The sequence below is a fragment of the Rhineura floridana genome, chromosome 4 (assembly GCF_030035675.1).
Source record: "Rhineura floridana isolate rRhiFlo1 chromosome 4, rRhiFlo1.hap2, whole genome shotgun sequence".
Classification (NCBI taxonomy): domain Eukaryota; kingdom Metazoa; phylum Chordata; class Lepidosauria; order Squamata; family Rhineuridae; genus Rhineura; species Rhineura floridana.
In genome coordinates this window covers 202551604-202571907 of record NC_084483.1, presented here as the reverse complement: position 1 = coordinate 202571907, position 20304 = coordinate 202551604, and the positions used below count along the sequence as shown (strand labels likewise).

The 20304-nt window shown below is 45.1% G+C and overlaps 1 long non-coding RNA gene across 3 annotated transcripts; it reads right to left on the bottom strand.

Annotated features, from left to right (window-relative positions):
• Positions 1–266: 266 nt before the first annotated feature.
• Positions 267–12151, bottom strand: LOC133384547 (uncharacterized). 3 transcript variants are annotated; one of them, XR_009762620.1, is made up of 4 exons: positions 11554–11841; positions 8406–8493; positions 3810–3930; positions 267–458 (listed from the first exon to the last, which is right to left on the bottom strand). It is a non-coding gene; the product is annotated as an uncharacterized LOC133384547 (long non-coding RNA). The 3 variants fall into 3 exon arrangements; XR_009762618.1 differs by lacking the exon at positions 11554–11841 and adding an exon at positions 12050–12151 and having other exon boundaries at positions 268–458; XR_009762619.1 differs by having other exon boundaries at positions 268–458; positions 11387–11841.
• Positions 12152–20304: the final 8153 nt, after the last annotated feature.

The window sequence follows — 20304 nt, the reverse complement described above, 5'->3', positions numbered from 1 at the left end:
GAAAGGAAAAGAGCAGATCTTGAAAGGAATGGCATGGGACAGCTTGAAAAAAAAGGTTTGGAAGCTACTTGGTGCGGTTCCTTTCAACCTCCATTTTGTGCCAAGATATGAGTTAGCACCTCATCTTTAAAATATATATATATATATATTCCCATTGTATGAGAAATGACCTTGCATCCTTTAGATCAACTGAAATGATCACACAGCAGTGGTTTTAAACAGAATTTAAAATATAGGCAGAAGGAGAAATCCAGAATCTTCCCATTACCAAATATGAACACATCCCTTTTAGGCCCAAAGTTGCACTACAAACTGCTTTTATTTTGGCAGAAAGCAATCACATCTCTCTCCATAGTTAAATTCCATGCATATGGTCCATATGAGTTTCACAGCAGCAGGAGCCAATGGATTTCAAGCAGGTCGTTGAGATGTGGTCCTGTTATCATCAGTTATATGACCTGCACAAGTAACCATGATACTGTGATATATATTTCATTCAGAAAGATGGGCGGAATACCATGATATCAGAAAATAGTTTTCATTTGTATAAAACATACAGTCATTTCCAATCCAGCTGTACAAATACAAAGAGGCTCATTCAGGAAATCAACCATCAGATGACTGGGGAAGGTGTGGAGAAGAACACTTGATTCAACCCACTGTTCCAAATAGCTGATAAGGATTACATCCCTGGGCCATGTTAGGTCTTCAGATGCACATATAGAGATGACTGGAAGCTGGTATATCAATAAGTGCATGCACAGCAAATACTAACATGGACTGAGGATTTCCTGAAGGTGCTTTTGGCCGTTGGTTTGGTTTATGGACTTGAGACTTTCAGGGAAAGTCTCAAGTTCCAGAACAATACGTCTGCAGTAGAATTTCACTGCATGATAGAGCATTCTAAGGCATCCTCTCGGCCAAGGATGGGCTGATGGTAGATCAGGATCTGTTGGTAGATCTCCGAGTGATTTGCACTAGACCAGCAAGAGGTTTTTGACCCCCAATTGTTTAACAACAGCAACAAGAAAATTACTTTTTTCCACCCAAATTAGGATGCTGAAATAAAGAAAGCTAACCAGGAGTGCATTTTGGTGTAGAAGGACTGTGAGCTCTGTTCTTTCTGGTGCCCAGAACAAATTCTGGACTCAGGGTCCTTTTATTCTAAATATATATTTTCCATCTGGCGCCCATTGTTAGATCATGTAAAAACAAAATAGATCCGACAAGCCCAAATCTGCCTACTCCTCTTCTGGGTTCACTCAGTTTACATGGGACACACAGATGAGGAGCTTGGTAGACTTCATGTCTGCTCCGTGGGGACCACAACAGAAGACACCACCAAAACTCATTTGTGGCTACTCCCATTACATTTATTTATTTATTTTATTTATTTAATTTAATTTATATACCGCCCTAAGCCCGAAGGCTCTCTGGGCGGTGTACAAAAAGATAAAAAAACAAGCAATGTATAAATACAATAAATACAATAAATCAAGAAAACAAAACAAACAAACAATAAAAGAACCAAACAACATCCAAAATACAAATAATGATGAAAATGCTATTAAAACACACTTTAAAATGCCTGGGAGTATAAAAAGGTTTTCACCTGGTGCCGAAAAGATAGTAGAGTCGGCGCCAGGTGCACCTCATTGGGGAGGCTGTTCCACAGTTCGGGGGCCACCACAGAAAAGGCCCTGGTTCTAGTCACCACCCTCCGAGCTTCTCGATGGGATGGCACTTGGAGGAGGGCCTTAGATGTTGAGCGCAGTGTCCGGGTAGGTTCATATTGGGAGAGGCGGTCCACCAGGTATTGTGGTCCCATGCCGTGTAGGGCTTTATAGGTCAAAACCAGCACTTTGAATCTAGCCCGGAAACAAACAGGAAGCCAGTGCAGACGGGCAGACAGGTGTTATATGAGCGGACCTTCTGGTCCGCGTCAGCAATCTGGCCGCTGCATTCTGGACTAGTTGTAGTTTCCAAACAGTCTTCAAGGGCAGCCCAACGTAGAGTGCATTGCAGTAGTCCAGTCTAGAAGTTACCAGAGCATGAACAACTGAGACGAGGTCATCACTGTCCAGATAGGGACGTAGCTGGGCTACCAGGCGAAGATGGTAGAAAGCATTCCGTGCCACCGAGGCCACCTGGGCCTCAAGTGACAAGGAAGGATCCAAAAGAACCCCCAAGCTACGCACCTGTTCCTTCAAGGGGAGTGTAACCCCATCAAGAACAGGATGAACATCCTCCATCTGGGCAGAGAAGGCACTCACCAACAGCATCTCGGTCTTGTCTGGATTGAGCTTCAGTCTGTTAGCTCCCATCCAGTCCATTATCGCGGCCAGACAGCTGTTTAGCACGTTAACAGCCTCACCTGAAGAGGATGAAAAGGAGAAATAGAGTTGTGTGTCATCAGCATACTGATGGCAACGCACCCCAAAACTCCTGATGACCGCACCCAGCGGCTTCATGTAGATGTTGAAAAGCATGGGGGACAGTACCGATCCCTGCGGGACTCCACAATGGAGAGTCCAGGGCATCGAGCAATGTTCCCCAAGCACTACCTTCTGGTGGCGACCCACCAAGTAGGAGTGGAGCCACTGCGAAGCAGTACCCCCAACTCCCAACTCCGTGAGTCTTCCCAGAAGGATACCATGGTCGATGGTATCAAAAGCAGCTGAGAGTTCAAGGAGAATCAACAGAGTCACACTCCCCCTGTCCCTCTCCCGACAAAGGTCATCATACAGGGCGACCAAGGCTGTTTCGGTGCCAAAACCGGGCCTGAAACCGGATTGAAATGGATCAAGATAATCAGCATCATCCAAGAGCCCCTGGAGCTGGCCGGCAACCACCCATTCTAGTACCTTGCCCAGGAACGGAGCATTCGCCACAGGTCTATAGTTGTTCAGGTTATCTGGGTCCAAAGAGGGTTTCTTCAGGAGCGGTCTCACAACCGCCTCTTTCAGGCAGTCAGGGACCACTCCCTCTCTCAGAGAGGCGTTTATTATCTCCTTGGCCCAGCCAGCGGTTCCGGTCCTGCCAGCTTTCACCAGCCAAGAGGGGCAAGGGTCCAGCACAGATTTGGTCGCCCGCACCAGTCCAAGGATCTTGTCAACATCCTCAAGCTGTACAGACTGAAACTCATCCAATAAACAAGGACAAGACCGTGTTCTGGATGCTTCATTAGATCCCACTGCCATAATATTGGAGTCTAAGTCCCGGCGAATGCATGCGATCTTATCCTGGAAGTGCCTCGCGAACTCATCACAGCGGGCTACAGATGAATCTATAATGTCCCGAGGGCCAGAATGTAAAAGCCCTCGAACAATTTTAAAGAGCTCCGCCGGGCGGGAGAGAGATGCCTTAATTATATTTTTGCATTTGTCACAGACGTGAGAATGGAACCCCAAGTGGCCTTAGCAATGGACAGATGGTCTTTCAGGGCCTCCATTATTGTTCTTACTGAGGAATCCCTGAAAAGCTTCAGAGGAGCACAATTTGGAAACTACTACTCTAGGCTTCCCACAGTTTTGTAAGCTGGATATTATTTAATGGAAAATGAGAAAGTTAACTCAACCTGTGAAATGCATGAATACTGGGTAGTATTCAATGCAAGTCCTACTTAGAGTAGACCCATTGAATTTAATAGACATGACTTACTTCGGTTCATTAATTTCAGTGGGTCTACTCTGAGTAGGGCTTAGTTGAATAATAACCCACTGTTTTCCATAAATGCACCTGGTCACAATCTATTTCACACGCACAGACTTGTTCATTACATTCTTTTGAACTGGGATCTTTGATCTCACCTGCAGCATGCAATTTTTCTACTACAGTTTCCGATGCGCTTATAACTGCCAGGACATCTGCGCTTGATACATTTTCCTTTGGCTTCATGGCACTGCTTGCTGTTGCCTATTTTAGAAAATCCTGTGGAAGCACAAAATCAAGTTGGAGCAGAACTGGACAAACAATAGTTCAATGTTTGAGCATCCATAAACCAACATTTCCTATTCTTTTGGCATACCCAAGTACATTGCAATTTTTAAGAAGTCTGTAGTATTCTGGGTTTGGGGTTTGAGATAGGAGATTTCTATGAGTCACCTTCCAGCCTCTGATTTGGAACCCTGCACCTGAAGATGGTCTCTGATCCTCTGGTCAGATGAGTCTCCTTTGTTAATCTAATAGAGTAGCCAGGTGGGATGATGGGTCTATCAAGTGCCCATTAACTGGCAAATGGACCAGGGAGATCCTATTGTTATTGAAACTCTTCAGGAGACCCCTGAAGGTTGTGTTTTTAGCTAGGCTGAGGAAAGGCTAGGAACTGGAGACACAGAGAGGCTGGCTCCCTGCACCATGGCTTTAGGATGCCTCCTGTAAGCCTAGTGGAAAAGCAAGATCTATTGGACTGCTGATGCCTTGAACCCCTCCATCTTATGCTCAGGCTGTAAATGTGTGTAAATAAACCACAGATCATAAAAACACTGTAGTCTCTGCTGACCTTCTTTCCAAGGAAACCAAACCTTGGGCAAGTGCAGGGACCCCTGGAAATCTCTCAACGCTCAGAGATTGGGGTGGTGCACAATAGTATGCTAAAACATGTGCATGCTCACACTAGTACATCTAAAGGACAATAATGGCCCCAAGTTAATGTGGGGGTAGGTTTGACCTCACCCCTCCCTGTTGCAAAAATGATTTGGGAGGGAGGCTCCTGAAGGGAAGGCTAAAGGTAGGGGCACGTGATGCCCCACAGTCTATAGAAGGAGGTTTGAGTGGGGTTTAAAGGGCTGCTCCACCCCTGCCGTCCCACCCTATATGCAGTGTGGATAATACCACTTACCTGTCAGGGGGCCAAGCAGGGATTTTTAGGTTGGGCCCCAGCATTGGGGCCATTCTTGGTTTACCTATTTCATACTGTCGGGTTTAATTTGTTTGGCTTCAGGGAGCGGTGTGGTTGCCTGCTGGTTATGGCACTGTGTATGGGTAGGTGAGGAGCTTGGGGGGAAATAATGAGGTATACTGAGGCATGATTGGGTAAGGGCACCTTTCAGGGATCTGCCAGGCCTTCAGGTCTGGGGAGAACTGGAGGTGCCGCTTGTGGACTGTCATGCACATTGGGATGAATGTGAATTCAGCGGGGCCACAGTGCACATGAAGGATCCACACCCAAGGCTCACCTAGCAAGGAGGGAGGGAGTTATTCCACATCCTTGGCTGGGGAGCCACAGCTATTTGCTGTATTACATGCCCAGGGCTCGGGAGGGATGCTTCCCTGCCAGAATTGGTTGAATTCCTCACCTGCCCATAGTTTCTAACTCGGTTAATTGATTATATATTATTTTTCTTCATGTATAACATTTTGATCCAGGTTCTATCTCATGAGTCTTCTTTGCGGGTGTGGGGGCAAACACAGTTTATTGAACAGATACACCTCTGCTCCTTACACCTTACAGCTGAGAAATGTAAACTTCATTATAATCATTCCTTGTTGTAAAGTGCTTGGTGATTCTTTAAACAGTTAACTGAGAGATTGTAGTTTGCCAGTAACCACTTGCAGTGACATTCATGGGGTTTTAACAGAGATGGGACTGAGTCCCCATATTTCTGTAGGCCCATCTTCTACATTCCCCCCACGCTTTTTATTGATTGCGTAAGCTGTGGTGTTCCATGTTGCTGTGTGAAAAATGGTTGCGGGTTTATTTCAATGTTTATGGTAACTGAGGTTTAATAGGTTAGTATGCGAAATGGTGAGAGTTGGGAGGAAGGAATGCAAGTATGCTGCATGTGATTGGCTGGGTGAATGTGGCATGACTGGTTTATATTTGAAGGGTTTGACAGTTTACAGTTAGATAGGGAGAAAGCCAGTGTGGCGTAGTGGTTAAGGTGTTGGACTATGACCTGGGAGACCAGAGTTTGAATCCCCACACAGCCATGAAGCTCACTGGGTGACCTTGGACCAGTCACTGCCTCTCAACCTCAGAGGAAGGCACTGGTAAACCCCCTCTGAATACCGCTTACCATGAAAACCCTATTCATAGGGACACCATAAGTTGGTATCGACTTGAAGGCAGTCCAGGGATAGGGTATTGACTTGAATAGAGAGGGTTGGAGGGTGTGTGGGTGTGTGAGGGGGTTCTTGAGGTTTATATAAGCAGGTTAACATTAATTGATAATAAAGTAAAGACTGTTGGAAGCATATAAGGAACATATGTAGAAACCACATGCTTGAGTACTTCAAATGAAAACATTCTTGCTTAAGAAATATCTGTTGAATAAATAAACCTCTTTATACACACACCTGGTTCTCGGCCAGCTACAAAGGGGCCGGGAAGGCGGTGGATAAAAATCAAGTGTGAGATAAAAGGTATAAGTGGTGGCAGAGAGAGGTACCTCTGAGGGACACAAACCAGGGAAGGAAGCTACCCCACAGCTGTGACCTTAGGGAAAGCACAAAAGGTGGCACAGGGTAGCAAGGCGTGCCTCGAAGCCTGGTGGGTATAGCAGAGCTTGGAAAAGTTACTTTTTTGAACTACAGCTCACATCAGCCCAATCCAGTGGCCATGCTGGCTAGGGCTGATGGGAGCTGTAGTTTAAAAAAGTAACTTTTCCAAGCTCTGAGATATATCACAGGCTGGGGGACTAGAGCAGCCTTGCCGTACATATAATGCATACTCGTACAACTATAGTGTGTGTGTGCCACCTTCTCTCACCTCCCTCATCTGCTACTGCTGGAGAGGTGCTGGTGGTAGTGAGTGGAGGAGAGGTGAGGTGAAGTGGGGAGGCCAAATCCATCCATAAATGTATAATAGAAAAATCCAGAAAAGTAGGCTTCAGCAGGGTGCCATCATCCAGTGGAGTTCCATCACACAAGGCTTATTGCTGAGTGATTAAGCACATCTATTGCACACGATAGACTCCCAGGTCCAAGGCCCACCAACACCAGTTTCAAGGATCGTTGATGGCACAGCTTGGAAAGACCTCTGTCTGCCTGAGACCTTGGAGAGCCACTGCCAGCCAGAGAATACACTTCTAAGTAGAAGGGACCGGTGTGAGGCAGCCTCATATGTTCAGATGTGAAATGATATGGTGAGCATCAGAAGTGGATGGTGTGGTAGGGCTGCATCATTCCCCTGACCTCCATCCAGCTGAATCATTGCAGCACACCAGGACAGAGAAGGGGAGAGGCGCAATGGTCATGAGGTTGGCACAGTGCAAACACACCATTAGAAGCACCAGCTTGGCAACACAAGTGCATTTGAGCCACACCAACCTCACGGTTGCTGTGCTCCTCCCACTCTCTGTCCCGGTATCTTTCCGTGACTCAGCCAGATGGAGGACAGGAGATCAGCACCCCATCAATCCCAAGCCAGCAGCTTCTGTTCCCAATGTTGGATCCGGTGTTGCCTCTAACTGTTAGAGCACGACAACAATGGAACCAATGACCTAGGGAGGTGGTGGGCTCTTCACAGTGGACCCATTCGAGAGGCAGCTGGACAGCCACCTGTCGGGTATGCTTTAAGTTGGATTCCTGCATTGAAGAGGGGGTTGAACTCAATGGCCTTCTACTATTCTATTCTTAGGACTGGGATTTAAAGTAAGTAACCAAAAATATATTCTTGATGTGGAATTTGCCAAAACCCAGGTCTTTTGTTACTGGCCCTGTTCCTGACACTTCAGGGCTGGGGAGCCTGTGGTCCTTCAGACATTGTTGGACTCCAGCTCCCATCAGCCCCAGCCAGCATGGCCAGCGGTCCGGGATAGTAGGAGTGAAGTCCAATAGCATCTGGAGAGCGGCAGGCACCCCACCCCAGCTAAATGACACCAAAAATATAAGAAGTGATGTTTCCTCCACCATTCAATTTTCATGCCAGGAAGAGCTTCAGCCACTACATTTCTGCAAGCCAGACTTATAGGTTTGCAGTCCATTCCAGTGACCGGCCCCAGTGGGAAAGTTGGCAAACTGTCTCCATTCCACAAACAGAAGTCATATGGACTAGCAATTAAATCTTACTTCACCTATGGCAATGGGACAATGTCCCTGACTACACCTGTGGCAGCAGGCCAGTTTAGATGGTCCAGATGGTCTCCCAACGGAGGGTAAGACAGCAAACAACAGAAACAGCAAAAACAATTTTAAAAAGTATTAAAATTTTAAGATGTTGCCTACTCTGTATAATGGTGGGTCCGGCCCTGCCTCATTGGCCCCATATCTAATTTCCAGCCTTTGTCCATGCAACCTGTCCATGTACCCACTGCAACTCGCCTTCCTGCCAGAGAGTCCTGCCTGCTTCTGTAATGGCTGCACTTCCCCTCCCACTAGAGAACAAGTCTTATCTCATCATATTGAATTTTACTGACCCTCAGTTTACACTGTAAAGGGGCAAGGGGGGGCAAAAGGGACCTTACCTGGAACAACCAGCATCATCAGGCACAGAAAGGCAAACACAAGATGAAGGAGCCTCATGGATGAAGGTTCAATTGGAAGTCACCACCCCTGGAAAATTGAGATGGAGAAGGGATGTAGCACGGCTATTTAAAGGCTGCCAGAGATGATGTCATGCTAGGGTGTTGCAAAAGCATAAAAATCCAGACCAGTTTTTGCAAGATCTTCTCTTTGTTTCAATAACTAGGGGCAATTTCATAGACCCATAATTGCTACCTTCCTTCAGGTGGAAGTTTACCAAGAGTGGCCTTATGGCCTTGAGCTAGTACTGGGGACTTTTCATGCAACATCTGAGGCATGGATATGCACCACAGGTTCTGATGGAATAAACTGTGTTATGATAACCCCTGTAGCAATTTATACATGTTCTGTGACCTAAGGAGTGTGAAATTTTTAATGTGCAAATTAGACCACTACTATGAATCTGTGTACTGTAAAGGTAGGAACGTAGGAAACTGCCTTATACCAAATTAGACCATTGGTTCATCTAGGTCAGTATTGCCTACACTGACTGGCAGCAGCAATCCAGGGCTTCAGACAGAAGATATTCCCAGCCCTTCCTGGAGATGCCAGGGGTTGAACCTGGGCCTTTCTGCATGCACAGCAGATGTTCTGCCACCAAAGCAGCTAGTCTAATCACTCAGGGAGTAGTGACTCCTTTGTTTTGGGTTCCCCATCCTGAGATTTAACCCCTGACCACAGAGATCCTGAAAAGAAGACTAAATGTCCTGGAACTTTCAGTCAAATTCTGAGACCCAAGGAATCCTATATTTGCATCTTTGATGCATGCATCTGATGGGCAGATGTGACAGAGTACCAATTCCTCAGGACCACTGTAGGGCAACCAGCTGAAAGACCTGGATGTCGAGAAGGGATGGAAGGATATAGGAATTCCCAGAAGCTTCTAGGTCCACTGCATGCCTCATAACATCATTGAATGCCTGAAAAGACCTAGATGTATTGATGTCTATGACAATTTGGGATGTAAGAAAGCATGGTTTTCTGTTCTGCCCTGTGCTCATCGCACATAGCACTGCATCCAGTCCCCCTGCCATTGCTTTAAATGTAGCTTACTCGCAGGTAAATGGATATAGGCCTACAGACCCACCCTCTCACCTTTTGTTCTTTGGTTTGGGGATCTCCCACTTTTCCCCTGGAATCTATGAGGTTTTAGTTCTTTCTCAACCTTTCTGTCCCCTCCTTGTTATTCAGGGGAACCATCAACTACTGATTGTATAGTATGACTTGATTTTCCTGTTCTTTTTTTCAGGGAGCCAAGCTCAGGGAAATCCCCAAGAGGCAGGAAGAGAAATGACTAGCAGCAGATGGCTCTAGGGCATGGTGTTTGTGGGTATGAGCATGTCACCAAGAGCCTCTGCTGCAACTGAAGAAAATAAGCTTACCAAGGAAGTTGACCTCTATTGCATTTTTTTTAAAAAAAATGCATCCATACCACTTTTTAGGACAATCCCCTCATAAAGCAGTGGGCATAAGAACATACAAACAATCCAACTGGAGCAGACCAAAGGCCCCAGCAGACCAAAGGTCCAGCATGGTGTTCTCGCAGTGGTCAACCAGATGCCCATGGACGACATGCGTGGAATAGCACATGCCTCATGTGCAATCCGTAAAATTCATCAAAACAATTAAACCAACAATAAAACATTTTAAAAAGCACGGAGTGCTTTTTACCAACTTCGGCTGGTGGCCCAGCTACGCCACTATCTGGACAGGGAGAACCTTGCTTCAGTTGTCCACGCTCTAGTGACCTCTACATTAGATTACTCCAATGCACTCTACGTGGGGCTGCCCTTGAAAACGGCTCGGAAACTGCAGCTCGTGCAAAATGCGGCATCCAGACTGATTACTGGGACCAGACGGTCCGAACATATTACCCTGATTCTGCCCGCTTGCACTGGTTGCCTATATGTTTCCAGGCTCGATTCAAGGTGCTGGTCTTAACCTATAAAGCCTTGCACGGCATGGGACCACAATACCTGAGGCAGCGCCTCTCCCGATATGAACCTACCCGTACACTACGCTCAGCATCGAAGGCCCTCCTCCGGGTGCCTACTCAGAGAGAAGCCCGGAAGATGACAACAAGAAAAAGGGCCTTCTCAGTGGTGGCCCCCGAACTATGGAATACTCTTCCTGATGAGATACGCCTGGCGCCAACATTACTATCTTTCCGGCGCCAGGTAAAAACCTTCCTATTCTCCCAGGCATTTTTAGCATTTTAACATTTTAACTGTTAGCATTTTAGTATTCTACATTTCTGCATTTTAGTATTTAATTTGCATTTAATATGTGTTTAATTATGTCTTAACGTTTGTATAATTAACTTATTTTAATTGATGATATGTGGTTTTTGATTGTATGCTATTGGTTTTGTTTGTTGTGAACCGCCCAGAGAGCTTCGGCTATGGGGCGGTATATAAATTTAATAAATAAATAAATAAATAAAAACTATTACATTAGCACATTAACATCAGGGCTGGAAAGTAATTATCCAGAGTCCCAATTTAAGCTCTAAAGACCAGTGTAGAAGGATGTGTTGTCCAAGCTTGTTTCTAATGAGATCAGAGCGGGTGTCTGCCTAATTTGCCCAAGACTGAATTCTGTAGGTAAGGGGCCACCACTGAGAAGGCACTGTTTTTTGTATGTACCAACCTAATTGTATTTTCCTGCACAAAACGTCCCACTGCAACAAAGATAAGCTGTGCCAGAACCAATGGAGGCTGGTCCACTGGGGTGAATAGGTCACTACCCCACCAAACTCAGCTTGTCTTTAGCTAGCCCTCACCTGTCTGCCTTTTTACTTACAACCAGTCCAAGGGGTAGCACTGCATGTCTGCTATCTCCTTACTCTCAGTGTTACAACTCAGCAGGGAGGAGGGTGTGGACAAAGCTAGAATTAATTTGCTCTGCCTGACATTGGCTCTACCTGCTGTTGGTCCCCCTGCTTTCCACTGCCCAGACCACTCCAACTGTGATGAAGGTTGTTACACGACTTGCATGTATCAAAGTATGAAACTTATTCCTCTGGCCAGGCATAGCAACTTTCACTTGGGAAATATTTTTCTCCCTTCCTCATCGTATGTCGTGAGCCACCTTGGGAAGGGTGTGGGAGAGAGTGATCCTGGATGTCTTCAAAGAAGCAGTGATTTGACTTCTCCTGGAAAAGCACACCCTAAACCCGATGGTTGGTGACCCGGTGTCATGGCCCCTTCGGAGGACTCGTCGAACGAGGACGACTTGGGAGTAACAGCAGCAGGCCCAGAAGGAGAACCGGATGAAACTCCTGAGAACACAGCTCCCACTCCCACTCAGCTGGAAAGCATCCAAGACACAGCTGAAGCTCTTCAGCCAGAGTCAGACAGTAAACAGGAGACCCCGCCTCCCACCTGCAGAGTGAAGAAGACTGAGAGGCAGCAGAGGGGCAGGCCTGCCCATTTAAGACCAGCACGCTGTCAGAAGCCAGAGGGGTGATCGCTCCCACCTGTCTGCAGATGTGGACTTTAAAAGATAGACCCTGGCTTCAGCGTGTTGCTGACTACAATGACAGGCATGTGTCTTCCTATTCCCCAGAACCTTGACTTGGACTGACCTCTGGCAAACCAGACCCGGACCTTCTCTGATGACTCTTCTGGATTTCTGGCTTGGCACGTAAGCTTGGAACGAACCCTGCCTTTATCTGCTTCCCCTTGCTAGTCTGGCAGATTTATAACTGAGCTGCCAGCTGAGGACATTATGGCCCTGGCAATTACCAAGGAATTTACAGCCCCGCCTGCACCCTGCCGACGCTGCTGTCTCAGTGAAAAGCTAACACCCAGTCGCAAATACCTCCTTTTAGAAAAGGTGCTTGAGAGAGTCATGATGGGATAATTGCAAGTACTCTTGGATGACACCAATTACCTTGACCCATTCCTGTCTACATTCAGGCCTGGTTGTGGGACTGAATTGACCATGGTCACCATGGTGAATAGCCTTTATTGGGAGAAAGACAGGGGGAGTCCAATCCTGTTATTCTTTCTTGATCTCTTGGTGGCATTTGATACCATTGGCCATTGCATCCTCCTGCATTGACTCTGAATTGAATTGACTCCGTGACATGTGCATGCAGGCATTGTATTACAGTGGTTCTATCCAGGGCAGGTTTCAGAGAATAGCACTGGGTGATTATCTCTTGGCCCCCTGGCAGCTGTGCTCAAGCTGGGGATGTTACCATAAAAACATAAGAAGAGCCTGCTGGATCAGGCCAGTGGCCCATCTAGCCCAGCATCCTGTTCTCACAGTGGCCAACCAGGTGCCTGGGGGAAGCCCACAAGCAGGACCTGAGTGCAAGAACACTCTCCCCTCCTGAGGCTTCCGGCAACTGGTTTTCAGAAGCATGCTGCCTCTGACTAGGGTGGCAGAGCACAGCCATCATGGCTAGTAGCCATTGATAGCCCTGTCCTCCATGAATTTGTCTAATCTTCTTTTAAAGCCATCCAAGCTGGTGGCCATGACTGCGTCTTGTGGGAGCAAATTCCATAGTTTAACTATGCGCTGAGTAAAGAAGTACTTCCTTTTGTCTGTCCTGAATCTTCCAACATTCAGCTTCTTTGAATGTCCACGAGTTCTAGTATTATGAGAGAGGGAGAAGAACTTTTCTCTATCCACTTTCTCAATGCCATGCATAATTTTATACACTTCTATCATGTCTCCTCTGACCCGCCTTTTCTCTAAACTAAAAAGCCCCAAATGCTGCAACCTTTCCTCGTAAGGGAGTCACTCCTCAGCTCTAATTGTGTATATTCCCAGGGAAATCTCTCTCTTCTTTTTCCCTTATATTCCTCCTAAATCAGCCCTAAGCCATATGGAGCCCTAAGCCAACTTCTGCTGAGAACTTCAGCAGGAGCTTGTAGTGTTAGAGCTCCAGGCTCTTGAAACAGTTGAAACATATATTTTTCTGGCCACTCCAAGCAACTGGCAGTAGCTCCAGTAGACATGTGCTCCCACCATGATGAATGCAAATGAGGCTACATCATGACCAAGCATCAATCCAAATGTTATTGGTTTTTTTAAAAAAAAAAATCTGGAAATTCAGAGTCAGGGCAGGGCTTGTGGATCTCAAAGGGAGCCAGACCCACATCCTGCAGACACTACCTGACGTTACAGACCTACATAAGGGCACCTATGGGGAGGAGATAGCCTCCAGATGTTGTTGGACTCCCAAAACATCTCAAGGACCACAGCCTCCCCACCAGTGGAGACTAGTCGCTCCAATTTCAATGGGGCAGTGACTCCCGCTCTGAATATTCAAGGAAAGCACCTTGGATAGCTTCTTGAAAGTTTGGAGTAAAACCTGGAGCGTATTCTCTGCCCATGGAATTGGATCCACCAGTCTCCACTACTCCTATCTATGAGACACTTTGGTTATAAATTGTTTTATGGATAAAATATTGTTCTCATTCTTGCAGTGGGGGCAGGTTGGCCTTCACACTTCCCCTCTCTAAGACTTGGAAGACGGTTTCCAGGGAGGGGTAGGAGGAGAGGGTCACATCGGGCCATGTGGCAAATGGGAGGGGGATTGGAGCTGGGCCTTTCAATCAGCTCCTCCCATAAAACATCTTCTTTGCATTCTCCCTTCCTTCCAACCTGCTGTGTGGGCTTCAGCAGTTGCCTCTTGAAGGGGCTTCTTTTCATGGGCTTCCTTAGTTGGCTGGAGGACCAAACTTTTCCTAATAAACACATTTTTGTAAGCAGTTTTGATTAATGTACATTTATGCAAGTAGTGTCTCATCATATAATGCATTTTTGCATGTTATATCCACTCATATATTCGTTTTTATTCACACTTTCCCCTAATATAAGAATTTTGGTAAACATTGGTTGGTCGCAGAACTGTATCGCAAAATTCAAATGAGTGTGAATTTCAAAGGATGACTGTGGGTCACTTCTCATATTGTTTTGGAAAGTGCAAATTTGATAGTTTCAGCTTGAAATGCAAACTGAATCGAAATTCTCACTCATCCTTAATCTATACCGAAGAATCACATAGTAAGGAGGGGAGACACAGCCAGCAGCTATAGCACATGCCAAGGGGTCTGGAGGGATGTTTCCCAGCCAGATTTAGTTGAACTCAGCATTCAATAGTTCACCTGGAACTCCAACTGCAGCGTCAAGGTCACTCCAAAGCAAAGTGACTGTCCTCAAACTGTGCAGCCATTTGGTCGCAGTGGGTCCCTCAAATGCTCCAGAGGTCCCTCCCCCACAATAGTAGCATGCAGTATAAGAAATAACAGAAGCAATTAAAATGCAATTGGAAATCATACAACATCTAGCACAGCACATTTTAAGTGTTAGGATCAGGCAGAAAAAATAATTAAGGGGTCCACCAAGACCATCAGCAATTTCCAAGTGGTCTATGGAGGCGGTGGGAGTTTGGGAAGCACTGGTCTAGAGGGTTCTCTCAAGTTGGATGTCTTCCAAGAGAGGCTGGACTGTAATCTGCCAGAGATGCTTTAGCTTTGATTTCCTGCATTGAGCCGAGTATTCACCTTGATGGTCTAGAAGCCTCACAGCCATCTCACCCCTAATTCTACGAATATCTTCCACTTGAGTGCCATCCTGAGAAACTATTTTGCACCTGATGATGATGATTACTATTACTATTATTATATCCGACTGTTCCTCCCAATAGGATCTCAGGGAGGCATTATCAGAGTCCAATGATCTTTTCCAGCCAGTCAAAATCACTCAAGGAAGGTGCAAAGCTGAGCTGGTAAGGAATGTGGCTCGGGAGGATGTGTGGCCTGTGTAGAATTCTGAGGACCAAATAGAAGGAAGTGGAGGGCCACATTTGGCCTCTGGGCCTGAGGTTCCCATCCCTGTTTTAAAGCTTCTCTCTTAATAATAAAAAAGGTGTTGGAATCCTCTCCCAAACCCATAAACACCACATTCCATGTACATATATAAGGCCACATCAAATACTGTTGAGAAAATATTGTTGACACAAGAGGGTTTTCAGTAGACCTGAAATGTTCCTAAAATAACCTGATTGATGTTGGTCCAGTTTGCCCTGCTCTGCTAGGCAATTCCTTTAGAAACATTTTTTTTTACTGAGTTGTCTTCCTCACTTTTTTTAACACAAACCCAGCCAATCAGAAATCATAATGTAGGAACATAAGAACGTTATGCCCATCTAGTCCAGCATCCTGTTCTCACAGTGGCCAACAAGATGCCCCAGTGGGAAGCCTACAGGCTAAACCTGCATTCAAGAGCACTCTCCCTTCCTGAGGTTTCCAGTAATTGGTATTCAGAAGCACACTGCATCTGACTATGGAGGCTGAACTTTGGCTAGCAGCCACTGACGGCCTTATCCTGCATGAATTTGTCTAATACTCTTTTAAAGCCATTCAAGTGGATGGCCATCACTGCCTCTTGTGGGAGTTATTTCCATAGTTTAACTATGTCCCTGTAAAGTACTTTCTTTTGTTTGTCCTGAATCTTCCAACATTCAGATTAATAGGATGCCAATGAGCTCTAGTATTGATGACTCAGGGCCAGCATTTTTAAGAAAAAAAGAAGAGAAAGTAAATTTTACAAGGCCTAGAGAAGTCACATGCTTGCTGAAGCTTATCAGTAAAATACGTGCTTGGAAACTGCTGCTGTAATGGCTAACTGGAATGCAGATATGGGTGGAGAAATTAATGTGCCATGTGCATAAGAAGTGGACAGCATAGTTAGAAGATCAACTAATGGAAAGGTGACAGGTTGGCACTAAGGGACCATCTACCTGTGTGAGTTTCTGCAAGACCTGCTCCCTGCATTTCTGGCTGATTTCCACCTGGCCTGGAAGGGTGGGGCCCTGTCTCTTTCCAGCTGCAAAAGCAGCAACTGCTGAGGGGGCCAGAGACCATCTACCTGTGTGAGTTTCTGCAAGACCTGCTCCCTGCATTTCTGGCTGATTTCCACCTGGCCTGGAAGGGTGGGGCCCTGTCTCTCTCCAGCTACAAAAGCAGCAACTGCTGAAGGGGCCAGAGACCATCTACCTGTGTGAGTTTCTGCAAGACCTGCTCCCTGCATTTCTGGCTGATTTCCACCTGGCCTGGAAGGGCGGGGCCCTGTCTCTCTCCAGCTACAAAAGCAGCAACTGCTGAAGGGGCCAGAGACCATCTACCTGTGTGAGTTTCTGCAAGACCTGCTCCCTGCATTTCTGGCTGATTTCCACCTGGCCTGGAAGGGCGGGGCCCTGTCTCTCTCCAGCTACAAAAGCAGCAACTGCTGAAGGGGCCAGAGACCATCTACCTGTGTGAGTTTCTGCAAGACCTGCTCCCTGCATTTCTGGCTGATTTCCACCTGGCCTGGAAGGGCGGGGCCCTGTCTCTCTCCAGCTACAAAAGCAGCAACTGCTGAAGGGGCCAGAGACCATCTACCTGTGTGAGTTTCTGCAAGACCTGCTCCCTGCATTTCTGGCTGATTTCCACCTGGCCTGGAAGGGTGGGGCCCTGTCTCTCTCCAGCTACAAAAGCAGCAACTGCTGAAGGGGCCAGAGACCATCTACCTGTGTGAGTTTCTGCAAGACCTGCTCCCTGCATTTCTGGCTGATTTCCACCTGGCCTGGAAGGGTGGGGCCCTGTCTCTCTCCAGCTACAAAAGCAGCAACTGCTGAAGGGGCCAGAGACTGTGTGTGTGTATGTGTGCGTGAACCTGCTGCTCGGGATGTCTATAGACTACTGGGGTTAGTTGTTTTTTAGTTGTTTTGGGGGTCAAGATTTAATTTTGGAGATTCATTTTTGCTGTTATTTGGACTATAGCATATTTTTGTTAAACACTGTTGTGAAGTGTGTGGGGATTGTTTAATTGTATATTTATTGAGATGTTCTCATTAGTTTGTTGTTTATTATTATTGTTTGGCTACTTATATACTGTGTATATTTACATGTTAAAAATAAAAATGCTACTTATTTGCTGGGAAATTGAAGATTTTTATTTAGGCCTTTTTATAAAGTGTTTGGTTCTCTTATTGTGACACATTTAAATGTTTTTTCTTTTCTTTTAATAATGTTATTTGTTATTTAATTTTGAGAATTGCATTATTGTATTTATGCTTTATGATGTGTTATATTCGTGTTTTTGTAAGCCGCCTTGAGGGCCTTTTGGCCATAAGGCGGGATATAAATTTAATAATAATAAAAAATTAGAATGTGCCATGAATTTTTGCTTGCAATGTATAAAAGTGTAGCACCCCCATAAGGGGTGTGCTTGTTTTGCAAATTATCGCCTTGCACCTCTTTCTGGCCAGAACGAAATAAAGTTGTTGGACCCTTCAACCTGGGTGCGGTCATTTGGCTGTACTGTGCACTGGGCAACCGACCCATTTGGGAGACAACAGTATTATGAGGGGGGGAATTCTCTATCCACTTTCTCCACGCCGTGCATAATTTTATACACTTCTGTCATGACACTGCTGTTTTGCCTTTTCTCTAAACTAAAAAGCCCCAGATGCTGCAACCTTTCCTCATAGGGGAGTCGCTCCATCCCCTTGATCATTCTGGTTGCCGTTTTCTGAACCTTTTCCAACTCTAAAATATCATTTTTGAGTTGAGGAGACCAGAACTGTACACAGTATTCCAAATACAGCTGCATCTTCTGGTCTGGGATGTGCTACTTGCATAATGGCATTATGATAACTGTAATTTTATTTTCAATATCTTTCCTAATGATCCGTAGCACTCACTGTCCATTAGCTACTGGGCTAAGTCCAAAGTGCTGGTTGTTGATGTACAAAGCCCTATCCAGCTTAGGACCAGTATACCTGAAACATCATCTTACCCCTTGTATACCCAGTGGTACCCTACACTCTGCAGGTAAGGGCCTCCTGCAAATACCATCTTATCAGAAGGTCCTTTTTGCACAACTTAGGAAGTAGACCTTTAGTGTTGTAGCACCGACACTTTGGAATCCCCTCCCCTTAAATATTAGACAAGCACCATCTCTGCTATCTTTTTGGTTCCTACTGAAGACTGTTTCAACAAGAATTTTAAGAAGAGACCTTATCCCAGTCTGCATCTGCTTTGAAATTGCTTTTTAAGATGTTTTTAAAGTTCTTTTTTTAAAAAGATGTTTTGTCCCTTGTTTACCACCCTGGGCTGTGGGAGGAAGGTTGAGAAAGAAATTTAATAAATAAATAAATAAATAGTAGCATGGAATTTGCCATTTTTTTCTCGGCTGCCGCACACTGGGTCAATTTCTTCATTGAGCTGCACACTACCACCCCCAAGCTGTTGTTCCCGATCAGTTGCCACCAGTTCGGATCCCATGAGCATAAGTGAACAATGATGCTAGAACAGCTACTGTTCCTTCAGATTTGGTGATTCGTGATACTGTGACTTAGGGCAATTGTAGCTTTTTGGCCCGAGATTGCTATCTAGATCATGTAAAAACAATGGACAATTTTGCAATTGAGTTTCTTGGGGTGTGGATTGTATGCTGTGTTGGATATTATAAATTTGGGGCAGTCTTACACAGAACCAACTTGCAGGATCAGAAATGTGTCATGATCTCACCTGCATTGTTTAGATCAATTGTTTACATAAATTGAAATGGCCACTGTGGTTTTAACAAGATTTTTTTTTTTTTTTTAAAGGTAGAAAAAGACATCCAGAATCTTTCCATTAACAAATATGAAGACATCCATTTTAGGCCCAAAGTTGCATTACAAGCTGCTTTTATTGTGGCAGAAGACAATCCATCTCTCTCCACAGTTGAGTCCAATGTGTTTGGTCTGCATGAGTTTCACAGCAGCAGGTGCCAATTGATTTCAAGCAGATCGCTGAGATGTGGTCATGCTGTCATCAGTTATCTCCTGCACAAATAAGTGGGACATGATACATATTTTGTTCAGAAAGATGGACAAAGTGTCATGATTCAAGAAAAATGATTTTGACCTATATAAAACTTAAAGCCATCCCCAATTCAGCTACACAAATACAAAGAGGCTCATTCAGGAAATCAGCCATCAGATGTTTGGAGAAGATGTGGGGAAGAGCACTTGATTCAACCCACTTTTCTAAACAGCCAATAAGCAAAATGTCCCTGGGCAAAGTTAAGTCTTCTAATTAACACGCAGAGATGTCTGGAAGTTTATGTATTTGATGGTTATGTATAGGGATGGAAGGATCTGTCAATTTTGGTTCTCACAATTTCTCATTTTCCTGGTCTTAAATTCAGCTCTCCACATTTCTACATCACCTGGAATTAAAATAAATTCCTCATGAACATTCTTTAGCATTTTAGGACACATTTCTCCTTAAAAAAAAACACATTTTTGCAAGCAATTTCTCCTAATATAGTGGGATTGTGTATGTTTTGTTTGTTTTCACTAATATATTCATTTTTATGCACATTTTTTCTAATATATGCATTTTTGTAAACACTGGTTAGTTGGAGAACTGCAGAAAACTGGAAAAAATTCAGATAAGTGTGAATTTCAGAAGATCGTTGTATTTCATTTCTCATATTATTTCACAAAGTACAAATCTGATTTATTCACCTTTAAATGTGAGCTGAATAGAATTTCTCCCCAGTCCCTAGTTATGTATGATCTCCTGTCTTGGTACATACATTATAAGGACTAACTTGGAATGAGGATTTCCCAATGGTGCTTTTTGCCATTGGTTTGGTTTACAGGCTTTAAACTTTCATTGCACGGTATTCTAAGGCGTCCTCTGGGGCAGGGGCAGGCTAATGGTAGATCAGGATCTACTGGTAGATCTCTGAGTTATTTGCAATAGATCAGCACGAGGTTTTTGACTCCCAATTGGTTAACAATAGCAACAAGAAAAACTACTTTCTTCCACCTAAATTACGCTGCTG